Here is a 14,076-nt window from a genome sequence, read left to right as displayed (position 1 = left end):
TTCCGGACGGCGCGCCTAGAACCACGAGACCACCGCGGCCGGCGGTGGCAGGAGGAACAAGACTTTTGGTCAGGTGAATACAGGGTTAAAAATACAAAATCAAATAGGGGTAATGCAGGAGTAGGTGTAATAACAAAATGAAAAAAAAAAAAATAGGAATGCGGGTAAGCTCAAACAAACAGCATAGTGAACGCATTATTGTAGCCAAGATTGATACGAAGCCCACGCCTACCACAGTAGTACAAGTTTATATGCCAACTAGCTCTGCAGATGATGAAGAAATTGATGAAATGTATGATGAGATAAAAGAAATTATTCAGATAGTGAAGGGAGACGAAAATTTAATAGTCATGGGTGACTGGAATTCAATATTAGGAAAAGAGAGAGAGAAGGAAATGTAGTAGGTGAATATGGATTGGGGGGAAGAATGAAAGAGGAAGCCGCCTGGTAGAATTTTGCACAGAGCATAACTTAATCATAGCTAACACTTGGTTCAAGAATCATAAAAGAAGGTTGTATACATGGAAGAAGCCTGGAGATACTAGAAGGTTTCAGGTAGTTTATATAATGTTAAGACAGAGATTTAGGAACCAGGTTTTAAATTGTAAGACATTTCCAGGGGCTGATGTGGACTCTGACCACAATCTATTGGTTATGAACTGTAGATTAAAACTGAAGAAACTGCAAAAAGGTGGGAATTTAAGGAGATGGGACCTGGATTAACTGAAAGAACCAGAGGCTGTACAGAGTTTCAGGGAGGGCATAAGGGAACAATTGACAGGAATGGGGGAAAGAAATACAGTAGAAGAAAAATGGGTAGCTTTGAGGAATGAAATAGTGAAGGCAGCAAAGGATCAAGTAGGTAATAAGATGAGGGCTAGTAGAAATCCTTGGGTAACAGAGGAAATATTGAATTTAATTGATGAAAGGTGGAAACATAAAAACGCAGTAAATGAAGCAGGCAAAAAGGAACACACACGTCTCAAAAATGAGATCGACAGGAAGTGCAAAATGGCTAAGCAGGGATGGTTAGAGGACAAATGTAAGGATGTAGAGGCTTATCTCACTAGGGGTAAGATAGATACTGCCTACAGGAAAATTAAAGAGACCTTTGGAGAAAAGAGAGCCACTTGTATGAATATCAAGAGCTCAGATGGAAACCCAGTGCTAAGCAAAGAAGGGAAAGCAGAAAGGTGGAAGGAGTATATAGAGGGTCTATACAAGGGCGATGTACTTGAGGAACAGAAATGGAAGAGAATGTAGATGAAGATGAAATGGGAGATACGATACTGCGAGAAGAGTTTGACAGAGCACTGAAAGACCTGAGCCAAAACAAGGCCCCGGGAGTAGACAACATTCCATTAGAACTATTGACGGTCTTGGGAGAGCCAGTCCTGTCAAAACTCTACCATCTGGTGAGCAAGATGTATGAGACAGGTGAAGTACCCTCAGACTTCAAGAAGAATAGAATAATTCCAATCCCAAAGAAAGCAATTGTTGACAGATGTGAAAATTACCAAACTATCAGTTTAATAAGTCACAGCTGCAAAATACTAACGCGAATTCTTTACAGACGAATGGAAAAACTGGTAGAAGCCGACCTCGGGGAAGATTAGTTTGGATTCCGTAGAAATATTGGAACACGTGAGGCAATACTGACCTTACAACTTATCTTAGAAGAAAGATTAAGGAAAGGCAAACCTACATTTCTAGCATTTGTAGACTTAGAGAAAGCTTTTGACAATGTTGACTGGAATACTCTCTTTCAAATTCTGAAGGTGGCAGGGGTAAAATAAAGGGAGCGAAAGGCTATTTACAATTTGTATAGAAACCAGGTAGCAGTTATAAGAGTCGAGGGGCATCAAAGGGAAGCAGTGGTTGGGAAGGGAGTGAGAAAGGGTTGTAGCCTCTCCCCGATGTTATTCAATCTGTATATTGAGCAAGCAGTAAAGGAAACAAAAGAAAAGTTTGGAGTAGGTATTAAAATCCATGGAGAATAAATAAAAACTTTGAGGTTCACCGGTGACATTGTAATTCTATCAGAGACAGCAAAAGACTTGGAAGAGCAGTTGAACGGAATGGACAGTGTCTTGAAAGGAGGGTATAAGGTGAACATCAACAAAAGCAAAATGAGGATAATGGAATGTAGTCGAATTAAATCGGGTGATGCTGAGGGAATTAGATTAGGAAATGAGACACTTAAAGTAGTAAAGGAGTTTTGCTATTTGGGGAGCAAAATAACTGATGATGGTCGAAGTAGAGAGGATAGAAGATATAGACTGGCAATGGCAAGAAAAGCGTTTCTGAAGAAGAGAAATTTGCTAAAATCGAGTATAGATTTAAATGTCAGGAAGTCGTTTCTGAAAGTATTTGTATGGAGTGTAGCCATGTATGGAAGTGAAACATGGACGATAAGTAGTTTAGACAAGAAGAGAATAGAAGCTTTCGAAATGTGGTGCTACAGAAGAATGCTGAAGATTAGATGGGTAGATCACATAACTAATGAGGAGGTATTGAATAGAATTGGGGAGAAGAGAAGTTTGTGGCACAATTTGACTAGAAGAAGGGATCGGGTGGTAGGACATGTTCTGAGGCATCAAGGGATCACCAATTTGGTACTGGAGGGCAGCGTGGAGGGTAAAAATCGTAGAGGGAGACCAAGAGATGAATACACTAAGCAGATTCAGAAGGATGTAGGTTGCAGTAGGTACTGGGAGATGAAGAAGCTGGCACAGTATAGAGTAGCATGCAGAACTGCATCAAACCAGTCTCAGGACTGAAGACCACCACAACAACAACAACAACAACAACAATTTTTATAATGTGCTGATCATTCCACTATTCTGTCCAGTGTTAAAACAAGCCAGAATCCAGTTCCCACATATCTAGTAGATCCCCTAAAGTCTGATTTAAACTAGTTGTCATTTGACAGATAGTGGACTATATGGATACCACCATCTATTAAACAATGGGAGCCTGGCACTATCAGCTCTGCATTGCCAATTCCACTGCACTGCCTACAGCATTATATCATTCAGTCATCTGTGAGGCATTGTTATAAGGTATTTGGGTGACTTTTAGCTTCACATGCCTTACAATGTGTCATAAAAGTAGTCAAAAGAGGGGCAGACTGAGGCTGCTCACTCCCAAGAAGTTTTCAAAAAGTATCAGACATGATGTGAATACACTCAGTCAGTCTCATGAATTCGTGTATTATGTAAAAGCAAATTCTGAGGGAGAGGGAGAAGAGGGAGAGGGAGAAGGGGGAGAGGGAAAAGAGGGAGGGGGAAAAGAGGGAGGGGGAAAAGAGGGAGGGGGAGGGGGGAAAGAGGGAGGGGGGTGCAGGAGCACCTCTCATTCCTTTGGATGAAGTAATGACACCAACTGCAGATGCTCTACTAATCAGCAAATGGTCAGTCAGAAGGACGTGCAAGTAGAAATTAGTGAAAGAAGAATGAAACGAGTAACCTGAATTGGTGACACCAGGTAAGAAGAGACGCCTAAAGGAAAGGGTCACATATATCTACTTTTTTCAGAAGATGGGATTCATCATGAAATATATTACTCGAGGAAGGAGTATCTAACACTCAAAAAGCTATAAGCTACCCTTGTAGCGACGAATCTGTTTCAGGATAGCAATTCACCCTCGATATAAGTATCAAAAAAGCTAGGATTCCGTTATACATCTATTCCTGGCCGCAAGTTACTAATGGAATGCCAAGATATTGCAGCCTGATAATTCTGCTTTCTTAGGGTATTAGTAGGGATAAATTTTGATATCACCAACCCTGATGAAACATGAGGGAATGCAGGACACAGTTTAAAAAAAGTGGTAGTATGGCAGCTCCAACCAGCAGAGGAAAAAAATAACTGTAGCACATGCCAGAAAATCGAAAGATTTCATACCTAATTGTCTACTCTTATTCAGTTCAAACAAGACCTCTGACTACAATGAAGAAATCAATTACAATACTTTTGTGAGATTGTTTGAAGACACTGTGTTTCAAAACTTAACAAAACAACTCTAGAACTGTTATGGATAACTCTTCATATCATTTTGTTATACAAGATTAGGTGCCCACATAGGCAATGACATTGTTTGCTGGGCAGAGAAACATAAAATATAGTTTAGCAGTAACATGACAAGGACAGATTTATTAGAACATGTGTTGAAACACCAGCCAAAAGATCTAGTTTACCTTGCAGGTGAAACAGCAAAAAAATACACAGGCATAAAGTGCTCAGATTACCTCCCTACCATTGCCATTTCAACACTATAGAACTCATTTGGGCTCAAGTTAAACGTCATATTGCTACAGAAAATTTTTTAAAAAATGCTGACTGAAGTAGAACACCTTTTGAAGCAAGCAGCTGAAAAAGTGACACCAGAAGGCTGTCAAAGCTTAGTGAAACATATGACACGAGTGACACAGGTAGCATGGAATAATGACAGTGTTTTACAACAGTGCATGAAAGACTTGATAATACTTGTCACTATGAGCAATGACACTGGTAGTTTTGCTGACTTTGACTCTAAACTGAGCACTTTTTCCCATTGTCTAATTAGTGTATAGTTCAGTCTGTATTTTTTTCTTTCTTTTTTTTTTTCTTTCTTTTATCAGTTTCAGTTGCTTGTTCTTGTCGTGAGACTAAGAAATCCCATTCATTTGGCTCCCAACCTCTTCTTATGGTAACTTAGATCGCATTTTAAACCAACATGTTACTTCAATGTGTGCAACAGGTTTTGGGAATTGCAGTGATAAGAAGGAGAGTTTTCCAGGTGCAAAAATAACCAACATACCACTGGTCCTAATTAATATTACACAAAGATTTTTGACATGCTTAGAGGGCCTACTGAGGGTGGTACTATACATAAATTTCAGAGTTTTTACATTATTCTAGTAAGAGAGAGAGAGAGAGAGAGAGAGAGAGAGAGAGAGAGAGAGAGAGAAAGAGAGAGAATCAGACAGACAGACAGACAGACAGACAGAGAGAGAGAGAGAGAGAGAGAGAGAGAGAGAGAGAGAGTTTCAACTTCATACTTGTTACATGTTAAATATTGACACAACTGAATAAAAATGCCATTTTCAGAACTTTATATTTAGGCAATATAATGCAATACAAAAATTTTAAAGTATTTGTTGCCAAACGAGGAATCTAGTAATCAACCAAAAAAAAGTACTCCTTTGAGATCAACAGTTTTTGAGATAAGACGTGATACATTTGAAAGTGTTTGCGAATGGGAAAATTTAATCTGTTTCAAGAATATTAATGTCAATCTTGTCCTAATTAAAATTAAGAACAATATTATGAAAAGAATAGTTGCTACTCACCATACAGCAGAGGTGCTAAGTCGCAGATAGGCACAACAAAAAGACTTTTGGAAAATGATCTTTTGGCTAACAAGCACCATCTGCTGGTAGCCACCACAGCACAAGGCTCTCTGCACTGATAAAAAATTGCTTTAAAGCCTCTGTCTTTGACAAAAATCAAGTACAAAATCTCAAATTTAAATTTGATATAGATCTCTGTAGTGTCTCTCAGCATGCCTAAAATCTGATCTTAATTTTTAATTGTGGAAAATCCAGGATGGTATGTAGCAATATTATGGAAAGGATAGTTGCTACTCACCATATAACGGAGATGCTGAATCACAGATAGGGACAATAAAAAGACTGTCAGAAAATGAGCTTTCGGCCAACAAGGCCTTCATCGAAAAAAAAAAAAAAACACGCACACACAAATACAACTCACACACAAATTATTCATCACATAGCAGAGCTTTAAAGCAATTTTCTATCAGTGCAGAGAGTATGCCAACTACCTGCAGATGATACTTGACGCAGCAACACCACGAATTTCGACCTTAAATTTCAGGTGCCAACTAATTTAAATCAGACTATAGTTTCCCCAAATTGCCATATCCACTGTTGTGTGCTGCACTCAGAGGCACCATATCACACCCTGGCCTCTGACACCAAAAACCTCCTTTCCCCCAGAAAAGCAATGATGTGGTCATGAAGAGCCTGCTGATAATGAGGTATGGTTCACGAATTAAGTGGTTGCTCTCAAAGTTATGTGCTTTATCTGTAAGAACCTGAATTCTGTACTATCATTTGGTACTAAAAATTAATGACATGCCAGAGAGCTTGAAGGCAGTATGTAGTGTTTCCAACAATGTGAAGTTATATGGTTTGAGTATCAATGAATCATTTTTTTAATTGTGTTTAATGTTCTGCTATAAAAGTAACATTCTACAGTTTTCCAAAAAAGTAAAAAGGGTATGTTATTCGAAACACTAGCATTAAGGGTCACTGATCACAAAATAACATTCTTTTGCAGTCTTAAAATAACTTACTTTCGATCACTGATCCTATAAATGACTTAAATTCGAGTATGTTGTATTGTTTGACTTTTGTGACTATGGCTTCTATACTTTCAAGAAATCAGGGACTCTGCTTCAGGGTCATTTCAAATCAGTAGATTAATGACACCAAAAGTGACTTGTTTTATATTCTATCACATACATCATTGCATCTGTCATCAGAAATCATCTGTACAGATTTTGGCAAATAACCTAGACTCTAGCTGGTCACTGCAGTGAGTAATCGACATGATCAGATCACCAACTCAACAATAAAATGTCACATAACTCAAGTCAAGCACTCTACACTGTAAGTGATGGCAGTTCACAGAGGGTGTATTTAAAGAGAATGTTGCTGGATGTTCCAGAGCTCTAGTGGGTAAAGCAGCACTGAAACAAACAATTTAAGTGGAAAGTCTACTCATTCTCCAACATTTTTATTGTGTATTTCATCCATTTTCTGAAGTACATGAATAAGCAAAGCAAAGTCGTGAGTTTTTTCCAAAAATATGTTCATAACGGAGGTTTTGGTTAGCTGGCCACCTCTGAGCACTTCACCCTCCAGATCCCTCCAGTGCATCCACAGATACAGTCATTCCCATACTAGTGCAATGATCAACTACAATACATAGTGCCTGCTTCTGGTAATCATTTTGACAAGTATGAAGTGCTTTACTGTCATGTGACTTAACATACAAAGTTTTTATTACAAACAGACTAAGTATTGTGTGGAGCATATATGACAGGGACACAAACACACCATTCACTTTGGAGATGCATCTACGGAAACACGAAAATCTGAAGCTGACAAATTGATAAAGTAGTTTTCAAACTAGCTTTCATCCAGAATTGTATGGAAAGATTTGATAGAATGTAAATAATTTCAGAGTATGGAAGGCCACTCACCAAATAGTAGAAGTGACAAGTTGTCAAGGGACACACACAAAAGAGAATAAAATCATGCTAGCTTTCAAGAAAAAAAATTTGGAGTATGTGCAAGTGCCCCCCCCCCCCCTTCCACACACACACACACACACACACACACACACACACACACACACACCCACACCCACACACACACACACACACACACACACACACACACACACACACACCTGCACAGCTACATTGCATAGGCTGGGTATACAGCACCGGGGTTGCGGTTAGGCAGTTAGACTGGTGTAAGGGTTGTGTCAGGTGGGAGGGGTAGAAAAAGAAAGATGTGGTAAGCAGGGGGAGGAGTTCAGGACAGGTAGCTGGCAACCTGGAGGGAGGCAGCCTGTGTGTAGGATAGGAATGTTATAGCCAGGGGTGGTAAAAGTACAGGCTAGGCATGTGACTCATAGAAGTCAGAGCCACTGAGCTGCGGTGCACAGTGAAGATTACATGGAGGTGTGGACAGAGGAAGGGAAACTATTGAGTAGAGGCTGTGGGGGATATATTAGCAAAGGTTGAGGCCAAAAGGATTACAGCAGCACGAGATGTATTGCAAGGATTATCCCATCTATGTAGATCTGAAAATTTGGTGCTGGACAGATGGCATGGGTTGTGAAACAGCCACTAAAATTGAAAATGTTGTGCTCAGCAGCATGCTGAGCCACAGGGTGCTCAACTTTGTTCTTGGCCACAGTTTGGCAGTGGCCATTCATCCTGGTGGACAGCTGACTGGCCCACATAAAATGTTTTGCAGTGACTGCAGCACAGCTGATATATGACATGGTTACTTTCACAGGTGGCCTTGCCTCTGATGAGATAGGATAAGCATTTGACAGGACTGGATTAGAATTTGCTAGGTGGGTGAATCAGGCAGGTCATGTACCTGGGTCTCCCTCACGAACATATAACCCCTATGACAAGGGGTCAGAAGTGGGAGTGGCATAGGGATGGGCTTGGAGGAATGAGAATTGGGGATCTTGGACTGATCGTTAAGATGTTATCAATGAAACTGGACCACACAAGTGGTTTGGGGATTTAAGGATGCTAGTAAGGTTTCCTCTAGAAGGCCCAAGAGCTATGCAGGTGCCCATGACTGTGCCACAGATTTGTTTTTATACTTTTCCCTGAAAGGACAAGTAGTCACATGTGAGGATGTAGTTGGTAAGGTGTATGAGGAATGAGATAGCAGTTTGAAGCTGGAATGAGGTACCTCCACGTCTCCTCCATGGTGTGGCGCACCTCAGCGATTCCGGAACCTGTGAGTCAAATGCCTAGAATGTGCACCTGCCAACCCTCCCTACTGCATTCTTATACTGTACATTAGTTGCCTCCCTCAAAGCCACAAGCAAACTATCCTGAACCCCCATACTGCTTGCTGCCTCTACCTTTCTCCCCCCCCCCCCCCCACTCTTAACTTTTTCCCTCTACCCACCCACCCAACACGACCCCCACCCCAATTTCCTGCCAAACTGCACACCTGGCATTATATGTTCAGCTGGTGAGCTGGTGTGCTGGTGTGTGTGGGGGGAGGGGGGGGGGATGAGTGAGTGCAAATGCAATCTTGCGTACTTCACCTCTTCAAAGGATTTCTACTGAAAGCCAGCAAATTTTTCATTTTCTTTTGTGTGCGCCTCTTGGTGACACAGCATTTCTGCTATTCAATGAGTGGTCTCCTTTACTCCTACTTTATTTATTTTGATAGCTATTTAGTGCAGAAGTATAGGGTGCTCTGTGGCTAGTAACAACAGTGACTCAAAATTTCAGTACACAGATATCAATGTTAGTAATGTGGTACATGCCAAAAGAAATTTTATTGGTACACGACTCAAGAAATTTTAATAAAGACAATAAATATTTGTGTTTACATGATATCTGACAATTCAAATGCCCCACACATCTATCATTATTAGCTTACATTAAAATTAATGGTAAAGGGGTTGAGCTGATATATGACTAGCCTCAAAACAGATCCTGTACATGCAGAATTTTCCATAATGTACAAAAATTTGGCAGGATGAGCCATATAAGGGAACATAAATAGCAATTTATATGACCTCACTCAGAAATCTATCAAATTACATATTTTTAAAAACCTGAAAATTATTGGGCGAGATGGAGAAAACAAATGTCATTGTTAACTTTTGATTTTTTTCTGGCAGTTTTACCAAACACAAAATCTTAAAAAAACTTTTCAGAGATTCTTTCAGTCGAGTAGATTAGCATTACCAGAAGACATACCTACACCTGCTCCTCCTGGCAACCGAAACTGTTTACCCACAAAACTTATGAGTATTGGAAATTGAATTTGACAACAGGAAACTACTTGGTATAAACTTGGCTATTTCACAAATTACTGTACATGTAGCAAAGAAAAGTTGACTCAGCACACCGTAACGACGAAGAGCTTTGTTTGTCTGCTTTTAGTTTCAGCAATTAGCTGACACAATATTTGGGAAATCCACAAGGTTGTCAACATTCAGAGATGTTGCATCTTTATTCAGACTGTCTTCAGTGTGGATAGATTGAAATTAGTATGGATACTGATAGCCTAAAAGATGCTGTTAGTAGGAGACAATTGGGAATTAAATCTGAAATGAACTGCATGCCACTATTCAGAAAACGTGAATCTAGCTCAGCTTTATTAACAATCTCTCCTTACTTTACTTTACTACTAGTTTCGACAATTTACACAGGTTACCAAAATGAGAATATTATTCCATGGAGCATTCTTTTGCTATTTTAGTGTTACTTCTGCTCAGCGCCTGACAACACCTCACCTCACAAGTATGGACCTCACAAGTATGTTTCATGGTGCAAGATGTTTAGATCTACTCAAAAAACAGGTGAGCTATGAAAACATACATATTCTTCCAGCTCTTAGTGTAGTTGAGACTTGGCAGCACCACAATAAATGTTTAGAAACTCCATATCGCTCGCCGATTTTCTGGTGGGACCCAGCTAAATTCACTTGATGTTCTTATAAACTCAGTGAAATACTCTTGAACAGTTCGTACATAAGATGCACCACTGAGATTTTATATTTAATTTTGTGACCCAAATCACATGGAACAATTTTTTTGCTGTTAAATGAGCATGGTAGTCTTACAATCAGTCATGTATTTCACCATACCAGAAGTGATGAACCTGCTTGATGGTGAGATCCACCATAAACTGCATACTTTTTACCAAGAACTGTACTGAAGATCAAGACAGCTCACTGATGAACTTCTTGGTGAATACACTATGAAAGGATTATTGAAACTGTAAATATGAATATTGGTGGCAGATTAATACATTACTGAGAGGGTAATAAAGTTTTCATAATATACTACTAAACTGTGAAATACTGGTGTATCATTATATGGATTCAACATGTTAAAACACAGCAGCTTGAAAAGGAGCACCACTTCAGTAAAGATGACAAGTATTAGGCAAAAGTCTAGATCAGGACCAGTGGCAGTCATGACAGTGTTTCCCTACTGCTCACAGGTTGGCACAGTCACTGGCAGGATACTTCCACGTAGCCAATAAGTTGTGAAAAAAGAGGCAATGAATTTCTAGGGCCAAACCATAAACTATTCTCTCCTTCATTCTTGTCACAAACATTTGACTTTTTTCCCAGATAGGTCAAGAATTATGAGGTTGTGGTTAGGTCAGAACCTAATAGCATACTTTCAACTGCAGCAGCTGAGTATCTGTGACAAACACGATTACAAATTTCATTGTGTGCACTCATGTCACAAATATTCACCTATTTTTTCCCAAATGTGTTGTGATTTCCAAGGGTATAGTTAGGCAGTGTGCACAGATTAAATTTACACTGCAGTGCCAAAGAAAATGGTATAGGCATGAGTATTCAAATACAGAGATATGTAAACAGGCAAAATATGGCACTGTGGTTGGTAACGCCTATATAAGACAGCAAGTCTCTGGTGCAGTTGTTAGATTGGTTACTGCTGCTAAAATGGCAAGTTATCAAGATTTAAGTGAGTTTGAACGTGGTGTTATAGTCAGTACACAAGCAATGGGACACAGCATTTCCAAGGTAGCGATGAAGTGGGGATCTTCCCATACGACCATTCACGAGCATACAGTGAATATCAAGAATATGGTAAAACATCGAATCTCAGACATCGCTGCAGCCAGAAAAAGATCCTGAAAGAACAGGACCAAGAGAATCATTCAATGTGGTAGAAATGGAATCCTTCTGCAAATTGCTGCAGATTTCAATGCTGGGCCATCAACAAATGTCAGCATGTGAACCATTCAATGAAATATCATCAATATGGGCTTTCGGAGCCAAAGGCCACTCGTGTGACTGCACGACACAAAGCTTTATGCCTTGTCTGGATCCGTCAACATTAACAATGGACTGTTGATGATTGGATACATGTTGCCTGGTCAGACAAGTCTCGTTTCAAACTGTATTGAGGGCATGTTATCGGGTATGAGACAACCTCTTGTATCCATTGACCCTGCATGTTAGCAGGTGACTATTCAAGCTGGTGGAGGCTCAGTAATGGTGTGGGGCATGTGAAATTGGAGAGATATGGGGCCCTGATATGTCTAGATACAACTCTGACAGTTTACATGTGCGTAAGCATACTGCCTGATCATCTGCCTCCATTCATGTCCATTGTGCATTCCAACAGACTTGGGCAATTCCAGCAGTACAATGAGACATACCACACATCCAGAACTGCTACAGAGTGGCTCCAGGAACACTCTTCTGAGTTTAAGCACTTCCGCTGGCAACCAAACTCCCCATACACGAACATTATTGAGCATATCTAAGATGCCTTGCAACGTGCTGTTCAGAAGAGATCCCCTTCATACTCTTACGGATTCATGGACAGTCCTGCAGAATTCATGGTGTCAATTCCCTCCAGCACTACTTCAGACATTAGTCAAGTCCATGTCATGTCGCAGCACTTCTACGCGCTTGCAGGGTCCCTACATAATATTAGGGAGGTGTACCAGTTTCTTTGGCTCTTCAGTGTATAGTTGGTTGGTTTGGGGGATTAAAGGGACCAGACTGCTATGGTCATCGGTCCCTTTTTCCAAAGACAAAGAACACCCACAGAGAATAAAAACGAGGAACAGAAGAGATCACAGACGATACAGAACAAGAGAAACTGAGGCAAAGACAGGACAAAACGAACTAAAACCACACAGAGTGTGACGGTGGTTGGCCGACCATAGAAATAAAAAAGGAAAAGCCAACCACTTAGAAACACATTAAAAAAAAAATCAGTCGAAAATCATAGGCCAAAGGCCAGAATCAACACAAAACAATAAAATAAAACAGAAACACTCAGATTAAATTATAAAATCCCCCTGCCCCAATAAAACGTAAAACTAAGTCAGCCATAGTGGAGTCGTCTGTTAAAAGGGCAGGGAGCGTATCAGGCAGCGCAAATGTCTGCCTGACCACAGCTAAAAGGGGGCAGGCCAACAGAATGTGGGCCACTGTCAAAGCCGCCCCGCAGCGACATACAGGAGAGAATGAGGAAAACACTGGTCGAGAGCTCGTAAACCGCTCAGGGAATCACTACAGATCACGAAGGACTCACCTGAGCAGGAGCGGATAAACTCTAGGGCTCGAAAGATGGCGACTAGCTCAGCAGTGTAAACGCTGCAGCCAGCCACCAAGGACCGTTGTTTGGAATGGTCCCCGAGAGTTAGCGCATACCCGACACGACCAGCAACCATCGAACCGTCGGTGTAAACAATTCCAGAGCCCTGATACGTGGCAAGGATGGAATAAAAGTGGCGGCGGAAGGCCTCTGGAGGGACCGAGTCCTTCGAGCCCTGTGCCAAGTCGAGCCGAAGGCAAGGGCGAGGAACACACCACGGGGGTGTACGCAGAGGCGCCTGGAAAGGAGGCGGAACAGGGAAAAACCCAAGCCCGCAGAGAAGCTCCTTGACGCGTACGGCGATCGGACAACCCGACCGGGGCCGACGGTCCGGCAGATGGACGACCGACTGCGGGAACAGGACACGGTAATTTGGATGCCCGGGCAAACTAAAAACATGGGCAGCATAAGCAGCCAGTAATTGTTGGTGTCGTACCCGCAGTGGAGGTACACCTGCCTCCACTAGTACGCTGTCCACAGGGCTGGTGCGGAAAGCACCAGTGGCAAGGCGTATGCCGCTGTGGAGAATTGGGTCCAGCACCCGTAATGCAGATGGGGATGCTGAGCCATAAGCCAGGCTCCCATAATCCAGACGGGACTGGATTAACGCCTGGTAGAGCCGCAACAGGGTAGAGCGGTCGGCGCCCCAGCGGGTGTGGCTCAAGCATCTCAGAGCGTTGAGATGCCGCCAACACGTCTGTTTCAGCTGCCGGATATGAGGCAGCCAAGTCAACCGGGCATCGAAAACCACCCCCAAAAACCTGTGGGTCTCCACCACAGCAAGGAGTTCGTCGGCAAGATAAAGCCGCGGCTCAGGATGGACTGTTCGGCGCCGGCAGAAATGCATAACGCGGGTCTTGGCTGCCGAAAACTGAAACCCATGCGCTACAGCCCAAGACTGCGCCTTACGGATGGCGCCCTGTAGCTGACGTTCAACAGCTGCAATGCCAGTAGAGCTGTAGGAAAGGCAGAAGTCGTCAGCATACAGGGAAGCGGAGACAGAATTTCCCACGGCCGCAGCAAGTCCGTTAATGGCTATTAAAAACAGACAGACACTTAAAACAGAGCCCTGTGGCACACCGTTCTCCTGGACGTGGGAGGAACTATACGAGGCCGCGACTTGCACGCGGAAGGTACGAC

At 41.8% G+C, this 14,076-nt stretch overlaps 1 protein-coding gene across 1 annotated transcript in view; it reads right to left on the bottom strand.

Moving 5' to 3' along the window:
- Window positions 1-14,076, bottom strand: part of LOC124612458 — a 147,295-nt gene that overhangs the window by 120,810 nt on the left and 12,409 nt on the right. The window lies entirely within an intron of this gene.

The sequence above is a fragment of the Schistocerca americana genome, chromosome 4, assembly GCF_021461395.2.
Source record: "Schistocerca americana isolate TAMUIC-IGC-003095 chromosome 4, iqSchAmer2.1, whole genome shotgun sequence".
In the NCBI taxonomy this organism is placed as follows: Eukaryota; Metazoa; Arthropoda; class Insecta; order Orthoptera; family Acrididae; genus Schistocerca; species Schistocerca americana.
The sequence above is the reverse complement of the archived record's forward strand: the minus strand, read 5'-3'. Positions and strand labels throughout refer to the sequence as shown.